The sequence below is a fragment of the Phodopus roborovskii genome, unplaced genomic scaffold (genome assembly GCF_943737965.1).
Source record: "Phodopus roborovskii unplaced genomic scaffold, PHOROB, whole genome shotgun sequence".
Taxonomy (NCBI): domain Eukaryota; kingdom Metazoa; phylum Chordata; class Mammalia; order Rodentia; family Cricetidae; genus Phodopus; species Phodopus roborovskii.
The window spans coordinates 5,090,458-5,115,186 of record NW_026126408.1 but is presented as its reverse complement, the minus strand read 5'-3'; the positions used below and the strand labels follow the sequence as shown (position 1 = coordinate 5,115,186).

Here is a 24,729-nt window from a genome sequence, read left to right as displayed (position 1 = left end):
GCCTTGAGTTTGTTATGGTCCTCTGTAGATGAGCTTTCTGTCCCACCTGGTCTCACAGCCATTTAGCCCTCCAAAAACACACAGTGGCTTATATTAATTATGAACTGTTTAGCTGATGGCTTAGGCTTCTTACTGGCTTATATAACCCATTTCTATTAACCTAAGTATCTCCACGTAGTCTTGGTTTACAGGAGAATGCCCAAAACACTGTCTTCCCTGTAGCTACATGGCATCTCCCTGGCAGCTTCTCTCTGCCTCCCTCTCCCCAGAATTCTCCTAGTCTGGTAGTCCCGCCAATACCTTCTGCCTGGCTATTGGCTAATCAGCATTTATTCATCAACCAATAAGAGAAACATATTCACAGCATACAGAACATTCCCCATCATTCCTCCCTCAACCTCCCAAATACTGACATTACAGGTATATAGGCACCAAGACACATGGTTTATGAGTAGTGGGGGATTTGCCTTCATTTTACAGATGGGGAAAACTGGAGAATAAGGAAGTTACTAACTCTCCTGAGTCAATGAATACTTCAAAATAAAATGGTGAGGGGGATTGTCTCTTGAAGGTCAAGGCTGGCCTCAAACTCTTCTTCTGATCCTCCTGGCCTGCACTAGAGTGCTGCTGTTACAGACATGCACCACCACACCCAACTTATCACACACTGGGCATTGAACCCAGGGCTTGTGCTTGCTGGGAAATCACTCTACCAACCATACTACACATCCAGCCCAAGAGTCAACACTACTCCATCATGTCTCTCTGATTTGAACTCAAGCAATGCTCTAAAGTCATTCTCCTAACTACTAATATAATAATACAATAGGCCTAGTCAGAAAAGTAAGACAATTATGATACACTGTACGGCAGGGCCCTGTTTTATGCCTGAGTTGATTATAGAGTGAAAAAATATCTTGGATAACATACACCAAAATGATGTGTGCATTTTTTTCTGGGTGATAAAATTTGGCATGATTCTTGCTTTTGACTCTGTATTTGTCAATATTGTGTAAATTTACTGAAGTATGTTAAATCTTATAAAATACCTAGGGAATAGTTAAATCAACATGGAAATATAAAAGAGCACAAACAGCCTGGGTTGGTAGTTGAGCAGGAAAGGAAAGAGACACAGACAGGAAGAGGACTTATAGCATGAAGGGACTTACGACTTGCCAGTGGTAGAATCTTCAGCTGGGTGTCCCTGGGTCCTAAGTAAAATTGTGAGCTGCTTTAATTCATTGGAAGATTCTTTACCCCAAGGAATACCTGGGAAGACAGAGAACAAAAGCTAATGTGGAGCTTGCCCTTGGGGCTCATAGGAGAAAATTACAAAGCAAACAGGAAAATAAGGAACTGAGTAGAAGGTAGGTGCCTGTTATTTCAGAGGGGGATATACCCAGCTAGATGATAGGAGTACTGGAGTCAAACCTTGAGGGGCACAGCAGGTGTGATCAAAGGACACAGAATGGAAGGCAGATCCAAATGGAAGAGGAAGTTCATGCCAATGGGAAGGAAGAGCAGGTGAGTATGGAGTTCAGCCATGATGGAGACATAAGCTCAACACACTGACACAGTTTTTCCTCTTAAAATGTCCAAAGCACTCCATCTGTGTGGATCAACCCCTTCCTGAGCTACGATGAGGGATGTCCCAGAGAGAGGAAACTGGGTTACTTGTAGCCATACAGACTTCCCTGAAACAAGGAGTCCATAGTGCACACCTCCAGAAACCTCTATTCATAAGAATAAAGTCAGAAATGGCAAAAAATCTCCAGGCACAAGTTCTGTTCCTTGGATGTCCAGAGTAGAAAGTGCCCTGGGTACCTCAGTCCACAGGAATTCCTGGGATCTGAGACCGCCAATAGGGAATTCTAGAAGAGTCATCAAAAATGCATGCAGGAACAAAAACATGAAGTAGCTTCAGTAATTCATCCTCTATTCACAGTGTCCTCTCTCCACAAAAGGCAGCACAGGAGGCTGCAGAAGAATTTTAGACAGGCATATCCTGACTTTTACTAACATCAACTGAAACTGAGTGATTCCTTCCATTAAAGCAGGCTTGGGGTAGTATTAACAATATGGCAACTGCAACAATGGACATTCTGGGTAATCCCCAACCCCATAGGAGTTATTGCAGGCTCCACAAAATACCACTTAGGCTCATAATTATTTTGAACTCACAGTAATTACATACCTACTCCTATGACTTTTACAATGATTTCATAAAGAATTTCCATTGCTTCTCTAATGGCCACAAGGACCCATGGCACAAAGCAAGGGACCATGACTCTGATTAGTAAGTCCCATCTCATTGCTCTTGTGTCAACCTCCATTGCTTCCATCTTAGAATTTAAGTTATCTCTGCTGTTCTCTTTGTTTGTGTTAGCTCCTCAAGCTCTTACCCACAAGGCTCTTCTTAACCATCCTTATACACACCAATGAGGTGTGGGCGTGCCTCAGGGCCTTTTCACTAGTTGGTCTCTTCCCAGAATGCTCTAGTCTCATGTAGTTAAAGTCAGCAATTATGTGACATTGATGGAACTTCTTCAGCTTGTCCTGTCTAAAATATCCCTAGCTAGGGCTGGTGAGATTGCCCAGAGGTTAAGGGCACCAGTTAGTCTTCCAGAAGACCCAGGTTTAGTTCTCAATACCCACATGGCAGCTCACAATCATATGTAACTCCATCCAGCTTCAGGGGATCCAATGCTCAGTTCTGGTATCCCTGGGCACCAGGCACATACATGGTAGACAGACACACACACAGGCAAAACACCCATATACAGACACAAAAAAAATAAGTTTAAAAATAAAATAAAATGTCACTATCTCCTCGAATTCCTATTTCCCTCCTTGACTTATGTTTAATCATTAACAATTGTCACTCTTGAAAATATACTTAGAAATCAGGCTGGCTAGATGACTCAATAGGTAAAAGTGCCTGCCACCAAACCTAAAAACCTGAATTTGATCCCTGGAATTTGTTATTTAAAAAAAAAAAAAAAAAAAAAAAACAATTACCACAAGTTGTCCTCTGATCTCCATGACACAAGATATGGCACACATGTGTGGGTGTGTGTCAAATGCATATACACACACACACACTAAATAACTAAAAATGTAATTTAAAAAGTATACATACATACACTTAGAAACACGTCTTCTATTTCTTTATCTTGTTCATTAGAATTCTTAGTCTCCTGTACCCAACACAATATAGGACCTACACCCTCACCTGATACATAATAGGTTCTTCAAAAGTATTTGCTGAATCAAGTGCCAAAAATTTTTGGTTAACTGACACTTTCTACACAGCTTGGCCATAAGCTACTGCCATTCCATGCTATATTTTAATGCGTTCTTGCCCATTAAGTTAAATAAGTTAAATGAGAGAAAAGAAGAATATCACCACCAATGTGCTTTTGAAATATGATCACAACTTCAAGTAGAAAAACAGCTTATCAGATATAGCAGATGGGAAACACATTGCCTTCATCAAAGGCAAGTCAACTGTAATACACACACACACTCACACATACTCACACACACATACACACACACACATATACATGCATACATACATACATACATACTTACACACACACATACATACACATATGCACACACATATGCACATACATACACAAATACACGCATGCACACACATACACACTCACACACACATACACAACTCACACATACACACATACAAACACAAACTCACATACACACAAACACACATGCATACACACATATACAAACTCTCACACATGCATACATATATACATACACGCATACAAACACATACACACAAACACACATATGCATACATACAGACATACAAACACACATACACAAACATGTACACACATGCATGTACACAGACACACATACAAACACAAATACACACACAAACGCATGAATACACACACATACAAACATACACAAACACACACACATATACACACAAATGCATACACACATACATACACACATGCATGCACACATACAAACACACATACACACAAACACACACACACTCACTCACACACATACATACAAACACACACAAACACACATTGAATCAAGTGTATTGTAAAACAGAAATAAATAAATGAAAAATCAGTACTATGGAATAAAATCAATAAAAACACACTGGGCATTTTGTAGTCAGAGATAAAATCATCACACAGAACCCACCTGGCATATGATAAATAAACGAGCAGTGCTTAGATCCTCAGCTCTGGCAATAAATCACCACAGGGTCATGGCATCATGTAACCTGCAGATGATGAAAATGTAAGACAGCATTTTGAGGTGCACCACAGTAAAGTGGCGATGCCATGGGAAGATCTGACACAGCAGAGCTAGCATCCTATTCTGTCTCCAGCAGGGTTTTGTTTTAAAAGCAACAACCACTTCTCTTGGAATAACCCACTAAACCTCACTAAGAATGGACTCCTCCAATTTCCTTTAAAAATGTAGTCAAGGGCTGGGAGTGTGGCTCAGTGGTAGAGTGATAGTCTAGCATTTACAGGGGTCTGGATTCTGTCCTCCAGACTACCACACTTGCAAAAACTTGTAGTCAAGGACAAATAAAGTACTAAGTGACATCAATTGCATCTTGATGAAGATATTCTCAAGTCCTTCAGATATGAAACACACACACACACACACACACACACACACACACACACACACTAAAACCTCCCTGACTGCATCATAGCAACACAGTTGTGTAGCTGTGTCTACATGTGTGTGTACATGTATATATTTTGTCAGAAGTCAACCTTAGGAATCTTCAGTCTGTGTCTTGTGTTTTGTGACAGGGTGTCTTATTAAACAAGGAACTCAACAATTCAGCTAGGCCTGCTGACTGGTAAGTCCTAGAATCTGCTGTCTCCACCTCCCTGATGCTGGGATTACATGTGTGCACCACCATGCCCACCTTTTTCAAACATGGGTTCTGGAGTTTGAACCTATGTTCTCATGCTTGCAAACACTTAACCAACTAAACCATGCCCCTAGCACCAAAACACAGCTCTCTGAAGTTATTTTCTCTACACATCTTTCTCTTTTTTCCTGACAATCCATGCATGTGTTTGCTCAGGACATCTCCAAGCATCCAAATCCCAAAGACGTTCCCTATGGTTCTGCATGGTTTACAGGACAGAGGCATTAGTCACTCTGGATCTCCCTAGGCCCCTCCCATTCCCTACCATTAACACCATTCTTAACTGTCCCTCCCACTTCTCTAATGACATTTGTAAGTAAGCCCCTAGGAAATTCTACTCCCTCTGTTCAAATTTTAAACCTAAGGCCACAAATTAAATGCTCCAGAGGCCAAGCAGATGTCCAAGGTAAAAGGAGGAGGCTCCCTGGCCACTATGAGAAGGCGTACACTAGCCCATCCAAAAGGCAGAGCTCACTACAGTTCACCACTGTCTCTCACCCATGGGTCACAGGAGGCCACATCATCCCATTTGTCAGGAACACTCACAAATCTTATTTTTACAAAAATTTTAAGCATTGAAAACTAGCGTTACTTATACTTTAAGATCATGAGCCAAACCAAAGATATCCATGGCCTGGAAACAACATCCAGACCACCACACTGTCTTCTCTACACCCTAGTCATTCCCAATGACCCCTTTCTGCACCCCCGTTCTTCTCCATGGCCAGTTTTATCCAACCCCCATCTAAAGGCAGAGTGTAGATCTGTAGACTCAATCTAAAGAGAGTGTAGATTTGTATTCTCTCTCTCTTTGTCTCTCCCTCCCTTCCTCCCCTCTTTTCCCCTCCTCCTTTCTCCTCCCCACTCACTCTCACACAACACACATTCTGGGCCTCTAAAATGCCCTACTGGACTTCTCTATTTGAATAACTTATTGGGGCCTTACTTACACACATCCAAATCTTCTATTGTCTCTCTACTCTCACCACACATGAATCTCAATTCAGACATTCAGAAATCATGCCGGCCAGATGCAGATCTTCCCCTCAACACCCACACCCCTTACTGAACCAATGTCAAGGATAAACACAGCCATGTTCCCAGAATCTCTCATCCCTTCCTTTCTCCAGCCCTCCTGCTCTGCTTTCCCTCAGATATTCTGTATCTTTCTACTGGTTGACCACAGTAGACTCTGACTGTGCCTGTTATCTTCTGCCCATCTTCATTCCTCACCCCCCAAATTGAAACCAGGGCAGGATTTTGTTACAGCCACACACAGTAGGCTCTTCAGCCTTCTGGATAAACACAGATCCAGAACACTTACAGGGAAAATGCACCTGCCCCACACAGTGAGTAAGTAGTATTGGAAAGGCTGGTTAAGTTGTCTTGGCCTCAGTTTCATGGCTGTTAAAGTACAGGTTCTGAACACCAACCATATTTCACATGGGACATCCAGGAAGACGAAAGAGGTGACAGATGTAGAGTCCTCTGTGCTTTTGACATAATAAATGATCAACACAATGCTAGACATTGTCATCATTCCTCACCCATCGTCCTTACCTGACACACCACAGCTCATACCCTAGGACTAATGAAGAATTGCTTGACATTTGCCAAAGCTTCCCTGGCTTCTAAGGACTCCAGGTCCCCACACTTGCTTTGTCTGCTCAAAGTGCCCTCCAAGACTCAGCCCCATCCTATTCTCCTTGATCTCAGGTTCCTCCCCTGCCCCACAACCATGCCTGCTTCACCTCTTTAACCAGCTCCTGTCTCCTGGTCAGGGTACTTAATTTACTCCCTGCAACAGAACAATCTGTTTACTGTTGCCACCCTGCATTGGAAAATCTGCAAAGTGAGGAAGGGTCTTATTTTCCTTAATCTTTGTATCCTTAATTCCCAACAAGAAATAATGAGTGTATGAATAAATTAATGACCCATTTGAATTCCTAGATGATACCAGAGAGGCAGGCATACCCACGCATGGTGCTCAGGGAAATGAGTAGGAGACATCATTCTGCCTCTCTTGCTGATGACCCTAACCCTAACCTTATATTCCAGACTCTTGTCCTTACACAAGCCAACTTTATCTCCCTGAGTGAGCATGGGAATAATATACAGGACTTTTTTTTATCACAATACACTGTATGAGAAGCTACAAGACATCTACAAAGTACCAGGGGTTAACAAAGAGAACTGCTGTGTTACCTCAGTGAAGTCGTGCAGGTAGCCTTCATGCAGGGCCAGTCATGACCCACCTTTCTTAAAGGCCTATGTATACACTGTTTACTTTGTGCCCAGCACTGCATCAATTGCTTTGCAGATGCTGCATTATGCAAGATAAATGTTATTATCATTATCCCTATTCTGAGGATGAGGAAACCAGAGATACAGAGGCTGAAAAGCATCCCCAACCAGAAGAGGTAGGGATTTGATCACAACCGGGAGCAAGGTGCTGTAAAAATGGTCTGCTGCCATGTAAATACCACTCTGCTATTTCCTAGCAGTGTGACTTGAGGTTTCCATGAATAAACAGACAAACAGATAAGTTAGAGTTTATACTGCTGTGAGGAAACACCAAGACCAAAAAGCAAATTTGGAGTAAAGGGTTTACATTCCTTACACTTCTATAGCCCTGTTCATCATTAAAGGAAGTCAGGACAGGAACTCAAACTCTGGAAGCAGAAGCTGATGCAGAAGCCATGGAGGATGCTGCTTAATGGCTTGCTTTCTCTAGCTTGCTTAGCCTCCTTTCTTATAGAACCCAGGATCACCAGCCCAGGGATGATACCACCCACAATCATCTGGATCCTTCTCCCATCAATCACCAATTAAGAAAATGCCTTACAACTACATCTCATGGAAGCTGGTCCTCAACTCAGACTCTTCCTCTCTATTGGCTCTAGCTTATGTCAATAGGTAGCAGATAGATAGATGATAGGCAAGATAGACAATAGATGATAGACAAATGATAGATAGTAGACAGATGATAGATAAGAAGATAGATGATAGAAAGATGATAGATAGATAGATAGATAGATAGATAGATGGTAGGTAGCAGATAGATGATAGATAAGAAGATAGATGATAGATAGATAGATAGATATAGATAGATAGATAGATAGATAGATAGATAGATAGATAGATAGATCTAACTCTAGTTACTTCTCTCATTGCTACAATGAATTCCCATACAAGGCTACTTAAGTAAAGAAGGGTTATTTTCCCTTACAGTTTGAAGAGAAGTCCATCATGATGGAGAAAGCACAGTGGCATGTGTGAGAGACAGCAAACTGTGTCCACTGGTAGGAAGCAGAGGGTGATGAATGCTAGTGTTCAACTCCCTTTCTCCTTCTTTTCCAATCCAGGACCCCATCCCATTGAATGGTGCTACTCATAGTTAAGATGGGTCCTGCCATCTCAATTAACCTAATCTAGGTCAACCCTCACATGCATCCCCAGAGGATGATTTCCTAGATTGTGGTTCTCAACCTATGGGTCATGACCCCTTTGGGAGGTTAAACAACATTTCCACAGGAGTCAACTAAGACAATCACAAAACACAGATATTTATATTACGATTCATAACAGTAGCCAAATTACAGTTATGAAGTAGCAATGAAAATAATTGTATGGTTGGGGGTCACCACAACATGAGGAACTGTATTAAACGGTCATAGCATTAGGAAGGTTAAGAACCACTATGTTAGATCTTGTGGATTTGACAATATTAATCATGACAGATGGATGATTAATCATCACAGATAGTAGATACATAGGTACACAGATAATTAACAGATCGATAATAAAACATTCTAATACAGACACACAAATACGTGATGGGTAATAGACAACAGTGACTATAATAAACTAAATAGATTAAAATGAACATCGTATTGATGTCAACATCTGGTGTGTTGTAAATTCTGCATCAGGTTTATCACTAAATACTACAAGAACCCTAAGAGTCATCTAAATAAGAACTGGAGTTCTAACAACATAAGAGTCCCTCCACTTATCTGATGAAATCTGAAAGGCTCCAGGTATACATGGGAGATGTCCCTGAGGACTAAGCCTGGGGAACAGCAGGGTTGGTCCTTAGGGACCTCGTTTTCTCAGTACATTGCAGGCATCCCTGGCTCCATCTCTGCAAATAATCATCTTGAATTTCATCCCGCTTTTAACTCAGTGGGAAAGACTAAAGCGAGCCTTTAAAATGGTGTGAAAAAGGCCTTGAGCATCTCTTCCATCCCTTGGGAATCTTTGGATAGATGTATCAGGAACTGGTTTTGGATGCTCCTAGAATCAAAGAAGAAGGTGAGTTGCCCCACCTGGAACAACTGAAGCCAGAGCCTTCCTGAAAAGGCTCGAAGTCACTCAGTTGATGGAGCATGTAACTAGCTAAGCCCATTCCACCTGCCCACCCAATGGCTTCACTGTAAAGAACTGGATGTCACTCCATTGATAGAGCATGTAACTAGATAAGCACATACCACCTGCCCCACCCAACAGCTACAGTAAAGCACACACAAGAAGCTGGCAGGAGGAACTTGCAGGGACTCCCCTAGCTGTTACCATCACCCAGACAACAACCGAATAAGGACAAATAACTAATACCCCCCCAAGAAAATGTGTCAAGAAGAAGCAAGTAATGCAGCAAAAAGTTCCACTCAACCCTCTGCAAGAATATCTCATTCCTCACTATAGAGAAAAAACTGTATACAGAGGAGAGGGACAGAAAGAGCGAGAGAGAGAGAATCATTTCAGTCATAAAGGAACAGAGGCCCCTCTCCATTGCCTCTCAAATCACACCAGTAGTTTAGTGATGTCATCATGTTCTCACTAATGTCCATACCCTCTTGGCATGCGGCCAGAGGGACTTCCCTATACATAAGTCAAGATGTAGCCATATTCTAGGTACACCTTCAGGGATGCGCTTGAGCTCACTGGACATCAGTCAAGAACTACTTTCTACTTAGTTGGCCTCAGCACTCACCAGTCTGCTTCATGCCCACTCCCTGTTGCAGCCCCAATAGACCATATACCATCCGTAGTGATACAAATATTCTCCCATTGGTTCTAAATTGTTGAACCAACTCCCTCTAATGGGAACCATCTTTGTAAGTAAAGTTTTGTCTTCAGGAAATCAGCTGAAGAGGCTGGAGGGATGGCTCAGCAATTAGAAAACCAGCCAGTGCTTTTTGGGGTTTGAATCCCAGCACCCACAAGGTGGCTCACAAACTTCTATAACCCCAGTCCAGGGGCTCTGACACTTTCCTCTGGCACACAAGTGTACACAGACTGTTAAATACCACCCCTTCCACATACTTGCATTGCATCCCCTGCTCCCTTCCCCCAACATACACAGACCCAAAGCAAAGGAGGTACCCCTACAAATCCATAGAACCCCATTTCCCAGCAATATCCCTGACATTTCATGATATCTATGTCTGATTCACAGCAGACAAGTGGGAGAAGTCTGGTGGAAATGACTAAATGAATGTTCTACTTTAAAAGAAAAAAAAGTGATGGGGGTGGGAGAGATGAGCCAGTCTGCAAGTGCCTGTCTCATAAGCATAAGGTCCAGTGTTCAGATCCCAAAACACATATAAAAAGCTGAACATAGTAGCAAGCACCTGTAATTACCCACCTAGGAAGGTAATGGCAAGAAAATCCCTGGAACTCAGAAGTCAGCTAGTCCAGCAGAATCAGTGAGCTCCAGGTTTACTGAGAGACCCTGCCTCAAAATACAAGGTGGAGAATAATTGAGGATGTCACCATCATCAATATCTAGGTCCACATACATACATAACCAACACTCAAACACACATTCACACCAAAAATAACAAAATTAAGATTTAAAAAAAAGGGCTTTCCTGGTCAAAGTGGAGAGGGGCGGAGTCTTCCCACCAAACTACCTCCCTGGGGCTTCAGCAAGTGTTTTAAGAAGTCATAATTAGGTTTGGTTCACTGTTTGCTGCTATCAAAACACCTGAGATGGAGTAATTTATAAAGATGGGAGGTTTCTTTTGCTCGTAGTTCTTGAGGCTGGGAAGTCCAACAGCTTGGTGCAATATCCAGCGAAGCCTTCTGTCTGCTTGATAGCCCATGCAAGGTCATGGCTCTCCCGCCTTCCTGACAAACACACCAATGCCGTCACAGGGGTTCCATCCACATGACTTCATCTAATCCTAATGACCTTCCAAAGATCCCCACCCCCCTGTACACTCCACTTGTGAATTCCATTCACCCTCTCCACACTCTTAATATTGTCACAGTTACAATTGCAAGATGTGAATTTTAAGAGTCATATGCAAGCCATCATATAAGTTCTTGTTTCCCCATACCCAGTGTGAGCCCTGACATGTTATGGCATTTCCAGAGGGTTTCAGGAAAATGTTTCTTGCCGTTAAGCAAAAACAGAGTGTGTTTGCCAAACCATAAATCCTCAGCATATTTACAACGAAATTCTCAGAGGGCCAAGTGTCTTTTGCTGTAGCAAGTTGCCACGGTGACTACTCCGTGCAGTGAAAAACAAGTTTCACTTAACTTCTTAATAGATACAATAAAATTAATATGACGGCTTGTGGTACCCACACCATTATATAAAAAGAAAATGGGAGGAAATGTGTTTATGCTTCAAAACATCCACATCCAGGTAGGTGCTGCAAGCCATCCTGGAAGGATGTTTTTAATGCTTTGCCCAGTCAACCAAGACTAACTCCACACTTTATGAATATGAAAATAATTATAAAATAATGAGATCCCCGGGCAATAAAAGTTTTTTTAAAATTCTTTTAATTTGATTTATTAAAATTAACTCTCATACCTCCTCTTTTCCAATTCATTTCCTATATGCATCTACCTCTCTCTGAGTTTCCCAGTTCTTGAACAAGACAGAAGAGAGCTAGAAGGCAAAACCAATCTGAAGAGTTCCTTGTTCGCCAGCCAGCAGGGATATTGGTGGTGCAAGGGCTAAGCTTCAGAAGCCAGCTTTACCCGGTACATTTGGTCAGGTGCCCACTTCCCTCTCAAGCCACCATACTGCAAGAAAATCTTCACCACACAGGAATCAGGAATGAATGCTGAGCAAACAAAACCCCAGGTACCCCAAAGTGAAATGTGGCGGCTTTCTTAACCTGATTTGCACAAAGGTTCACATCTGCATGCTTCCTACTTAAAATAAGTAGAGAAATTCACAACTGCTCTACACTTACCCATCTGAGTAATTCCTAAGAAATTCCTGAAGACAGGGTGGTAAAAGCGAGGTTCCTGAGATAAATTTGGATAAAATAGTGCAATACTATCTGACATTGTGTCAAATCAGCTAAACAGTTGGCACCCATGAGCACTGTTGTCTCCTTTTAAAAAAATCTGTTTGTGTGCATGGGTCTGTAGCGTGCGTACATAACCCTCTGCTGGTGGTTCCAATGAGAACTGTCCCCCACTTGGTAAACAGTACATGGCACTGTTTGGAGAGGCTGTACAGCCTTGTTAAAGGAAGTTCATTACTGGGAGTGGGCTTTAAGATTTCATAGTCTCACCCTACGTCCAATTCACTCTCTTTGCATCTCATTTATGGTTGAACGTGTGATCTGCTAGCCTAGTGCTCCATCTGCCTACATTCATGGTTTCCCCCACTCTTATGGACTCTTCCTCTGGGACCATAAGCCATATAAACTCTTCTTTCCGTAAGGTGCTCGTGGTCATGGTACTATATCACAGCAGGAAACAAAAAGTAACTGACATTTTGTCTTACAAGAAAAAGTTATTTCTTCCTTTCTATACTAGAATGGAGGAGGATCATTTGCTGAAAAGTCTCAAGCTGAGCCCCAAGATCTAATGCCTGCATGAAAATGGATTCTGAACTCTTCCCAGCAAGAAACAGACAGGCTAAGTATGAGCTCTGTTGATAAAAATGACTGATAAAAACCAATGGCCCCATTAACATTTAGGGCCATATAACAAAACTGTGCATGCCATGCTTTTCATTTTATCATTCCATAGAAAAGGTACTAGCTGATGAGGCAACATGTGTAACACCTTCCAGAATGTAAGTCTAGAAGAGCTTGGAAAAACACAGTGTTCATCACCAAAAAGACACAGAACACTCTCAAATCAGCACAAGATGTCCATGAGCCTGCTTAAAGGGAAAAGCTCTCAAGGCATAGAAAGGAAGTTCCATGAGGCTACTACTTTCCCATCAAGACATTTCCTCCCAACAAAGAAAAACACCGTAATATAGCCCAGCAACTATTCTTAGAGTATTAAAGAGTGTTCACCTTTATATTGTACATATACTACAAGTTTCAGAAGATGGTGACAAAGGATAATGGGATTTGAGAGGATATGGGGGATATTTGTGGCTTTTTATGTTTTGGCAAAGACAGGAGTAAGCTAATAGACATGGATGGATGGACGGACGGACGGACGGACAGACATATAGGTAGATAATTGACAGATGATAAAAATAGATACATCATTAATTGATAGAGATGGAAGATAGATAAGAGCTGATAGATAGATAGATAGATAGATAGATAGATAGATAGATAGATAGATATGGGTAGATAGATAAATAAATGCTAAATAGATGTCAGATAGATGAATATATGGATGAATGTTAGGTAGATGCCAAAAATATGATATATGACAGTTAGACAGACAAAAAGACAGGTCAATAAGAGACAGAAGATAAGTGACAAATTGACACTTTCTTATGTGACATGTTCCTTTATACTTTTGTCCAGAAGAGAAAAAATTCTAAGAAAAAAAAAAGGGGGGCTCGACCACAGAACACTGTTTCATAGCCAGATGGGCACTGGGCGACTCTGTGCCTCACAGACAAAAATCAACTAAACATAGGCAAAGGAGATCCTAAGAAGCCAAGAGGCAAAATATCCTCATAAGCATTCTTTGTGCAAACTTGCCAGGAAGAAAAACAAGAAGAAGCACCCAGATGCCTCTGTCAATTTCTCATAGTTCTCCAAGAAATGCTCAGAAAGGTGGAAAAACATGTCTGCTAAAGAAAAGGGGACATTTGATACGGCAAAGGTGGACAAGACTCGTTATGAAAGAGAAATGAAAGCCTAAATCCCCCCCCAAAGGGGAGACCAAAAAAAAGTTCAAGGACCCCAATGCACCCAAGAAGCCTCCTTCGGCCTTCTTGTTCTATTCTGAGTATCACCCAAAAATCAAAGGAGAACACCCAGGCTTGTCCATTGGTGATGTTGCAAAGAAACTGGGAGAGATGTGGAACAACACTGCTGCAGATGACAAGCAGCCCTATGAAAAGAAGGCTGCCAAGCTGAAGGAGAAGTATGAAAAGGATATTGCTGCTTACAGAGCTAAAGGGAAACCCGATGCAGTGAAAAAGGGGGTGGTCCAGGCAGAAAAGAGCAAGACAAAGAAGGAAGAGGAAGAGGAGGAGGAGGGTGAAGAGGATGAGGAAGAGGAGGAAGAAGAGGAAGATGAAGATGATGAGTTGGTTCTAGCGCAGTTTTTTTGTTTTGTTTTGTTTTTTGGTTTCGGTTTTTTGTTTTGTTTTGTTAGTTTGGTGTTTTTTTTTTTTTTTTTTTTTTTTTGTTTTGTTTTTTTTTTGTTTGTTTTTTGTTTTTGGGGTTTTTTTGTTTGTTTGTTTTGGTCTATAAAGCATTTAACCCCCCTGTACACAACTCAACTCCTTTTAAAGAAGAAAAATTGAAATGTAAAACAAAAAAATCTAATCACCAAGGTGATCAGAAATAACTGTGGTTCATGCACACAGGCTAGTGGCAAGACACGACTACAAATCCATCTATCCCCCTGCCCTCTGGATAAGTCATAATATCTTAACTTGGCTTAAAGGCCACAGCATGATGGTGCCACCCGACTCTTTGGGCTCCTCCCAAACATTCTCCTAAAATCTTCTCCCAATGCTTAGCACTCAGACCTCAGCTTGAGATTCTCTTGCCCCAAATCCTTCCTAAATGAATTCCTACCCATCCCTAAGTATGAAATGTCTTGTCGTCAGTGGTCTCAGGAAGTCCCTACACTTATAAAACTGGCATCATAAAAACCCACAAGACAACCACTGCCTGGTGTGTGTGATTTATTGACCTCAGAGACCAGGATGCGGAAATACCTTGCCACAACCCGAGCATCTTCACAATGCGAATGCACAAACCACAGCCATTAACCACAAAGTCTCCCATCTCTTTGGCCAATTGTAATTTGTACCTCAAATAAATCATAAGGAATACTTTTATGTTTACCTTGGCACATGAATCAGAGTTTAAGAGAGCCAGACTTTTCCATAGCAAAAGAAAAAGACGTAAGCATACCCAAGCTCCCAGATACAGGCTGCTGGTTGCTTAATCACAGCACTAGGGAGGCAGAAGTGAGTGTGTCTCTGAGTTTGAGGCCAGCCTGGTTTACATATCAATTTCCAGGACAGCTAGGACTATATAGAGAGACCCTGCTGAGGAAAACAGAAGAATGAGGAGCAGAAGGAAGAGCAAAAGGAGGAGGAAGAAGGATGTAGAAGACACAGAAAATAAATTAAATGAATCTTTGAATCCACTTCAGTTCTTACTATCTATGACTTTAAATGGTTCACTGAGAGCCCTGTCTTTAGGGAACAGTGGGATAATGGTGATATTCATGATTGACCTTCAGATCAGCAGCCCTTGTTAACCCTAATGTGATGGTTAGTTTAATTTTATATGTCAACTTGACTGGATTCCTGGATACCCAGATATTTAGGCACACAATATTCCCAGCGTTTCCATGGGGGGCTTTTAATAAGACTAACAAGCAAACTGGTTACAAATCACCATCCATTGTGTTGGCCTCATCAAATTAGCTTAATGTCTGTCTCTCCCTATAGAGATGCACACACATACACACACACACACACACACACACACACACACACACACACACACCTGCCTTCTCTCTTCCATATCTATCACCTTTACCACAGTATACCCAGCTCCTAGCATACTATACATCACCAGGCACCAGGCAGGTATTCAAATTCTTGTGGATCAGATATCTGACCGCCTACATTAATCATGAGCTTTAATGAGCATCTAGTAGGTGCTCTGCTAACAGTAAACAGGACATTTCATTCATTTGGAAGGTCCCCAAGCTCACTGAAGCGAGCTGCTATAAACACTGATTGCTTAATTGTAGCATTGTTGGCTAAAAGCAAGCAGACCATAAGCCTTTATCATTCAACACTTGTGCAATTAAAGACAATATTTATATAGTATCTCCTCCAAGAAAACCATGGTCTAAGGTTCTGCAGGATTCCAAAGAAAGTGAGACAACCCTTACCCCAAACAAAGAAGAAAAAACACTATACCATCCAGGCTAGTGACTATTTTTAGGTTATTAAAGATCACTTTTATAATGGGCTCATTCTTCGAAGTTTCAAAAGACAGTGAAGAGAAAAAATGGTCAGGAACTGGAAGTTCCAGATCAGCTTTTGTTATCATTACACATTCTAAGCATTTTACTGTGCTCATCCTAACTCCTATCCCATTCTTGCGTCCTGCAATAGCAAAGTCTTGAAAAAGGAAAATAATGACAAAAACACATTCTCTTGGTCCTCTCCTATTTACTACTCCCCTCCCATTATCCCCACTCAGCACCATGACCAAGGTCAAAATGCAAAGCTCAAGGCTGAAAATGTTGCTCAGCTGGTGGAATATTCACCTAGAAAACCTAAAATCTGGGTTTGATTCCCCAGCTCTTCATAACTAGGGCACAGTGATGCTTGTCTCTCATCCCAGCACTCAGGAGATAGAGTCAGGAAGTTCAAGAGTTTAAAGTGTAGTCAGCTACAGAGTATGTTTGAGGTCAGTCTGGGACACTTAAGACTGTCTCAAAAATTAAAGGAAAGAAAATGGGGGGAGGAAAAAAGGTTGGCTTCAGAATAAAATTCAAATTCAGTCACCTCTAAGGACTCTCCATTGGAGATGAGAAAAAAAGGTAGAATAGAAAGATCCTGATTTGGAATGAAGAGAAACCTTGCTAAGTTGATGTGCAAGGCTTGTCTCCTTCATCCTACCATCTCTACCCTGTTGTGGTTTATGATAATCGAGATACCTTAAAGACTTTGATGAGACAAGCCTAAGGAAAATTCCTCGGAACACTGGGTTAGGAAATGTGGCTGTCACTGTGACTCTAACCAGGTATCACATAGTCAGTACCCTGAGTTGTCCTACTGTTCCTATATTTATCTTAAGTCTCCAAACCCACAAAGATCATACCTCAGATGCCACCTGCCCTCAGTGCCCAAGGCTCTGAATTTAATGAATTTGACTCAGGGATAAAGTAGTCTATGGTTTTTCTAGGTTTCTCATATCATATATTGTCTGGAAACAACCATGATGTTTGCCTAGCTGGTGATTTTTTAGGTCCTACTTCCATCCAAATTAACCAGTCAGAAGTCCATTGAGAAGCTGACTCAGAAAGACAAAGAACTTTTAAATTCTAATCCTCAAGGTTCCTCTTAAAGTTGAGACACAGAATGTGAAGTCACTTGATAACCACAGGCCTTCTCTACCAAACTCAGTCTGAGATCACTCTACAGGTCAAGATCCTGGGGTCTAACAAGGGGTGCTGAATCTCAAGGTGGCTGTGCAGGTAAGCTGCTGAGCACAGACTTCAGGCTTTACATTTTCGCCCTTCTCATGTAAAACAGGGCAATGATTAAAGCCTACCTCCTATGGTTGTCCACGGAATGAAAGGAGTTAATACCTGTGAAAACCCTTTAGTGTTTAGTGCTTAGTACAGTACAATATTAGCAAGCTAAATCTTCAGAGCAAAACAGAAAGGATGCAGACAAGTGACCTCTGGCCAAGGAGTCACAAAGAAGCACTCACTGGGGTTGGTAGTCTATTCTCTTTAATTGATGTCTCCTTATATATCTCAGAGGTCAGTCATAAGTTCAAAGTCATCTTTGACTATATAATGAGTTTGAGACTAGCCTAGACTATGTGAGACCCTGACTCACACTTTTAAAGGGGGTTTTAGGAAGGATATGTCTCCCTAATGGCAATCTAAGGGTCCACCATCCAGGCACCATCTTCGTCTCTGCCTGAACCTTTCCTAGACTGCTATCTTTCCCTCCCAGTGAAGCCTCAGGCTACCACAGGGCTGGCCTCGGCCCTACTCCAGAAGCACCTAGAGGAATCCCATGCACTGCAAGCTCCCACATCAAGATCACAGGAAAATAAAGAATGCAAGCCTTACATCTTCACATGAGAAAATCCCCAGAAAAGCACCTAGCAGAGTATCCAGCCAATATCTATAGCAGCCAATACATGTTATCTATTTAAAATGTTGTCTATTTTAAAAGGTAGAGGAGGAAAACCCTAGGGTACCTGCTCTCCCCAAGCTAACACACATTCTGACACCACATGCCACACCAAAACAGACAGGAGTCTGTGGAAGGACAGAGAGATGCCATGCTATTTCTGTAAAGGATTACAGTGCAGGAAAGACTTCATCAGACAGAGGAGACAGGAATCTCCTTCTCTCCCCTTCCCAAGAAGAAAGGGGGTTGGAGAGAGAGGACCCTTAGTTGGGGCTTAGCTGGCAAACCCAAATGTGATAGTTACTGTTAACTGTCCATTCGTCACAGTCTAGAATCACCTGGGAGCAGTGAAAGACTGTGAAAAGTCATCTCAATTACATTCATTGATGAGGAATGACCTGTCTGTCCACTGTGGACAGCACCATTCCCTGATCTTGGGGTCCTGGACTGAATGAAAAACCAAAAAGCCAGTGAGCACTCTTTGTTCTTGACTGTGAATATATGTGTTTTCTCAGTCTCAGGCTGCTGTGACTTCTCTGCCAAGATGGACTAGAACTATCAGCCATATACACTTTCATGTCGTTTTATGATTGTAATTTATCATGCTATGATGAGAAAAGAGCTAAGAAACCAATTCTGCACATGAGGTTTCAGTATTTTAATATTGCTGAGCAAACCCAAGACAGCTTTGGACTTCCCAACTTGATCTCCTAAGCAAAACACACATCTAGGCTGCCTTCACTGATGGTTGTGTTTAAGCAGTTTTGGCTCCCACACAAAAGCCCATTAGTTTCCTTAGCATGTTCACAATATGCTTTAGACTCAGAGATCTTAATCGTTCCAGTATAATTTCTCCTCCCCATCTGACAACTTCTGGCAACTTCTGGTACTGAAACGCCAAACAGTTTAAGGGGAGCAGGAATTCAGCTGTGAGGAAGGAGAAAAAGCAAGACTAACTCTAGCCTCCTTCACTGTGGCTGGCCATGTGCACACTGAATGAAACAGCCTCCTCGAAGAGATCAGGACCCAGGGAAATAGTTCAAGAATAGGATCAGCAGATAGTCTTGCAAACCAGTTCCTTTGCTGGGAGGCAAAGTGCAGGGGGAAATGCTTCCTTCCTGTTTACCTGGGCAGGTATTTGCAAGAAGTCTAGAGGAGTAACACACAGCCCTAAACCGACGGTTATGCAAATAGTATAAGCAAATAAATGCAAAGAGTGGGAAGGTTTCTATCTAGTTTCCCTCCTCACCTGTCTCACTGCCTTCAGCAGACAAAGTGAAAGAGAAAACTCAACAGCTTGGAAGAACCACAATTCCACTCTCCCAGTAGAACCAGAAGGAACACCTACGTCCTTCTCTTTAAACACCAGGGCCCTTCAAGTCACTCTTACGGGCGGAGGGAGTTCTTGACAGAATTCTGTTCTTGCCAAAGGCCGCTCAAATTAAGCTATCACCAAGGACACAAAGGGTGTTTCTATCCCAAATCGGAGGGGCACAAGGGGACATAAGCTCTGCAATGCGAAAGGCGCCCAGCCAGGCTCGCCGCGGCCCCTGCCGGCAGATCTGGCTCCTTCCAAGCACCTCCCGAGGTCTGATAGGAGCCACCGGCAAGGATGAAAGAAATTAAGAGTTCCTGACTCTGAGGGCCCACCTCGCGCCACTACTGCAGATTCAATTGCGGAAACTCTAGAGACCATTCCATATGGGCCCAGTGATCCCCATGCCACCCAACCAAGAGCGCACTGACTGTCCCCAGGCGCAGCGCTGCACCAGGGCAAAAGCCCTGGGTACGCTCTCGCTTGCAACTGTCGCGGGGCGCCTTGCAACACTGCAGGGCAGAGGGGAGGGGGAGAAATGACAGAGAAGGCGGAGCAGGAGGCCCGGGAAACACTAACATTTGCCAGGAAAGCGCCTCCTCCCGAGAAGGGAAAGGAAGGGCTTCCTGGCTTAGGAAACGCCCCGGGGATGCCCCCCATGCGAGGTGCTGCCTTTCCCTGGCTCACCCATTCTCTAGCCTCTAGTCGGTCCTCCACTTCACCTTCTACCCCAAAAGCTGGTCTTATCTCCCTTCCGCAGGCGTCTAAAGAAGCCCACAATCGGTTTGGGCAGCCTGCAGCTTGCGCAACAGGCAGAGACCGGGCTCCAGCGACGGCGGGCTCCCAGCTCCGGGACTGGCGGATGGGGAGGAAGCCACAAGCCAGGCGCCCAGCGGGATGCCAAGTCCCTAGTCAACACAGACCTGTGAGGTCGTGCACTCGCGACCTGAGCCACCAGAGACTGGAACAGCAAAAGGTGGGGGAAGGTACAATAAAGTTGAGGGGTCGCATGGAGAAGTATCACGGGCGCACGAGAGGTAGGAACCCGAGCAAGTACCTGCAAGAGTCCGGAGTCCTGATGCGTCTGGCTGGCTGGGCTCTGCGACGCCGCCTGTCCGCGCTGCAGGGATCCGGCCTCGCCGCGCGGCCCCGCGCCCGCCGCCGCGGCGGCAGGAGAGCGGGTTAGCCCGCGCGGTCGCTGAGTCCACGGATCCCGCCGGGCCGGAGCTGGGCGCCTAGGGAGGCGGGCGGGACCGGGCGGGGCCAGCCTCTCAGTCAACGCCCCGCTGCTCTGCGCTCCTCCCGCCGCCTGGCGTCCAGCTCTCCGCCAGGGTTCCCCTGGCCCAGGGCGCGGCGCGGCGCTCGCACGTGAACAGATGTGGATTAAGGGTGTCCCACCGCAAGCCCGGTGCACCGATGGTTGGACCCAGACACAGCAGTGCGGGACTAGTAGTGAAATTCAGGCCGAAGTGCAGAGTCACCTCGGGAGTGCCCGCCCTGCCCCAAAGGGAGTCAAGGTCACGTCCCACGCCTCCCACCTTGCGCACGCCTGGGAGAGATCCGCAGTCCAGCCGAAGAAAAATGACCTCCCGTGGCCCGAGCAAAACACCTCTCGAAAGTCTCGACCAAAGCAACACTTTGCAAAATTGCCGGGGTTTTCTTGAGCTGTCACGAAGCCCCAACTTGTTTTACAACAAAGTGTGAAGGAGGAAACGACCCCGTTTCTGCCACTGTTTGCCACCACCCGCTTCCTGAAGACTCACACACGGTGTAGAATGAGAGGATTTGTTCCATCCCTCGACTTACCAAGTCAGAAGAGATGGCACATCATACGGAGAAAGGAAAGGAACTGAATGGAAAGGGGAAAATGGGAAAAGGAATCACCGGGAGATGGCTCCAGCCAGGGTTGAATTAACAACCAAGCACCTCTGCAAAGGGCAGCCTGTGGTCCAGAAGACACGCCTGGCCTCTCTGCACTGGCACTGAGCGAAAACACAACCAACAGCCCGGAAGAGAAATGGGATGCGTGGAGACCTACCCCCGCGCTCCCCCTCCCGCCCCCAAACTGCAGATTTTTAAGTTGTGCAGATATGCAACCGTTCTCAAAGCCAGCTGCTCAGAGTTGTAGGCGCCCAGTGTTCTCAGGGTTCCCACCAGACATCACAAGGCATGCTGGCTGCTCCCAGCCCAAAGCCACTAATCTAGACTTGCTGGCAATCACTTCAGACAGGCTCCTAGCAAAACCAGGCCAATGGAGACAAGAGGGATCCACACAAAATAAGAAAGATGCTTTTCTGACTTCTTGGAAGCACCCTGTGGTGTCTGTGGGCTTTCTACTAGTTCCTTGTCCATCAAAACCCACACTTAGAGTCAGAGGGGAAAGGGCACTAGGTTTCAGGGACAGGGAGCCTACATCTTACTTTTTTTTTTTATTACATTGCATTTATCTGTATGTATATATGTGGGTGCATTCACACCTTAGCATGTGGAAGGGGGACTCAGATGGTCAGGATTGGTGGCAAATGTCTTTGCCCACTGAGTCATCTCACTTGCCCTTGATGCCTATATCTTCCAAAGACATCTGGCCCATAAAAGAGGGTCCCATGCAGCTGGCAGATGACACCGAAGACCCTGGAGAACCTGGCTCAGAGAAGGCAAAATGAGGATGCAGGCCACAATAGAGCCTATTTGGACCTTTGTCCCTAACTCTTCATTATTTGGTCCCCTCAAGCCTGTCCCTCTGGAGTCACAGAAAACCCCAAGGCATTTGTCTACTCTGCTGTTTGCATGTGTCTGTGAAAGGTAATTTTCATAAACAATTCATCATCTTTAATCTAAGATCTAAATCATTCTAAATGTTTGCAGTATATCAGCATCATGGAATCAATGCTCCCAGGTCTCCCCCCACCCCAGCAGTTAGCTACTTGAGCATTTCCAAAGCACAGTTTATCCCACAAGTCCAGCTTGTTTGCCTCAGAAGGGCAAGGACATACCATCAGTCTGTGTCCCAGAGATGGCACCTGTAAAGCAGAGAGGGCAGTGAGTCCTTCTCCTAAGGTCTGGGTGGCACCAGTAAATAGGACAGTTGGTAAAATCAGACACTGTCGGGAAGGTCCCTTCAGGAGCAAAGCACCGAAATGGTAAGAATGCTGGTGGGGGGAACGAGGAGTCACCATTCTGAGTCAGTGGGTCTGCCACACTCATCTTCCTGAATTCCATGGGGAGCCACATGGTCCTTTAGTTCTGGTTTGTCGCCTATAAGGGAAATTCCTTCCTTACCTAGTGCTCAAATAAAATACACAAAGAAATAAGAAAGCACATTTGCTTCAGAAAGTTTTTGCAGATTCTCTCTCCCATCTTTCTCCTCTCTCTCTCTCTCCCTCTCTCTCTCTCTCTCTGTCTCTCTCCCCCCTCTCTCCTCCTTATCATGAACTCATATATTCACATGCTTCCTCCACCCCACCCAAGCCTATCTTTGATTTTTCATTTTCAACGTCCAAATGGCAGAAAACCAACTTGACACCACCACCCTGAAGGTAAGACAGTACCAGTTCATCTCTTAAGTGAGCACAGGTCTATGGGTGAGAATGAAGATGTCCTCATCTCAGGCAACAGCACAGGGAGTGCGTGTATATTGGTAATGATGGTCAACTTGTGTTGAGTTGATGCCTGTTACTTATGTCCTCTCTTTACCCTGCAGCATGAATGCCACTATAGCCAATGGGAGTGCATAAAACACCTCCCCCAAACCACCTGCTTCAGTGATGGCCTAGTCCCAATTGCCCAGTCCTTCACTCCACTAATGGCTGATTAACAATTAAGAGGTCCCTTCTCCCTCATGGGTTATAAATCTCCTTTCTATCAGACCCCAGTGTCGTGTGCTCCCCTGCTGTGCAGTCCCTAACATGCTGGCTTTTAGCTGTCAGTCTTCCACTAGTGAAGGCGCTCATTGGTAACCACATTTCGGGGACCTTCTGTAGGATATCCATGTTTGTGCAGTGAATGACTGAAGGCTCCGTCTCAGGGGCCCACAAGTTCCATCTGCTCCTCGTGGGTACTTAAGTCTTTTGTTTCTATGCTGCCTTTTGCCAGGTAGGAAGAAAACATGAACCATCACAACTCTCGTTTCGCTTGGTTGCTGGGAAGCTCGGAACTAAATTTATATAAATTAAATTTAGCTCTTAATTAGCTGAAATGTTCTTGCTCCAGATAATTCCAATGATGAGCATGCTTCTTTCCTGAAACAATGGTGCACTCACCTGTTGCCATATTTTTGTAGTGTTTTGTTGTTGCTGCTGCTGTTGTTTTAACAGACCTTAAAGTTCTTAAAAGTTCATAGTCTTGGATTCCAGTTTTCCTCTGCCTCGGACAAGCTCAGCAGTATTTCTTCCCTAGCTAGCTGTTTAGGTTCAGACTATATGATATCCGTGGTCTTTACCAGCTCTAAAAGCTTTATACTTCTATAGATAAAAGGAGACAGTTTATATATTATTAATGAAAGAACCCTGTGATAGACTATGACTCAAGTTTCTAGGCACAAAGGATATACCCCTGGGGTACCTGAACCCACCCTTCAAGGATCTCAGAGAGCCAGCCAAGGTGAGTCCTAAAGAGCATAGTGCCCTGCAAAAGGCCTTGGTTAACATACACTGCATTCCCTAGGGGTATCCTTTAACTCTCTTGGCCAAACACTTTGACAAGATAGGCAATGAAGGGAGTGGCCTTTTAGATGGCTACTACTTGACTTGTCGATACCTCTCAAGTTTTTCACATCCTTCATCTGCATTACTCAGCCCCTCATCAGCCTTCCTACTTCAGCCTTCAGCATCCTGACATCTAAGTCTTGGCCTTGCCCCTGCCCTGTTCCTTAATGCTTCCCTTCTGCACTTAAAAAAAAAACTAATAATTATAAATGCATACTTCATCTACAAAGTAAAGCCAGTGTCACTCATCTGAAATGGTATATAGTGAACTGTCCTCCACAGTTTTATATGTTGAATGTTGTAGCTCAAGACCCTGCTGAGAGTTAAAGAACCTTACAGGATGGGTTCTAGGTCTAGGGGTAGAAAGATGCCCCCAATCCCTGCCTCTCTTTCTCCCTGTTTCCTGCTCCTGTGTACACTCCCAGCACATTATTCTACCTCACCACAAGCCCAGAAC

At 43.9% G+C, this 24,729-nt stretch overlaps 1 protein-coding gene and 1 pseudogene across 3 annotated transcripts in view; one reads left to right on the top strand and one right to left on the bottom strand.

Annotated features, from left to right (window-relative positions):
- Kcns3 (potassium voltage-gated channel modifier subfamily S member 3) overlaps positions 1-20,771 on the bottom strand; it is a 44,228-nt gene extending 23,457 nt beyond the window's left edge. The window contains exons 1-2 of one of the 3 annotated variants that reach the window (XM_051181656.1): positions 20,627-20,771; positions 4,198-4,279 (exon numbers count right to left, since the gene is read on the bottom strand). The gene's annotated coding sequence lies outside the window, so the exon portion shown is untranslated. Of the gene's footprint in view, positions 1-1,169; positions 1,265-4,197; positions 4,280-20,626 lie in introns of those variants that run through there. The other 2 variants (XM_051181657.1, XM_051181655.1) reach the window with 2 other exon arrangements.
- Positions 12,981-14,681, top strand: LOC127220143 (high mobility group protein B1-like; annotated as a pseudogene).
- Positions 20,772-24,729: the final 3,958 nt, after the last annotated feature.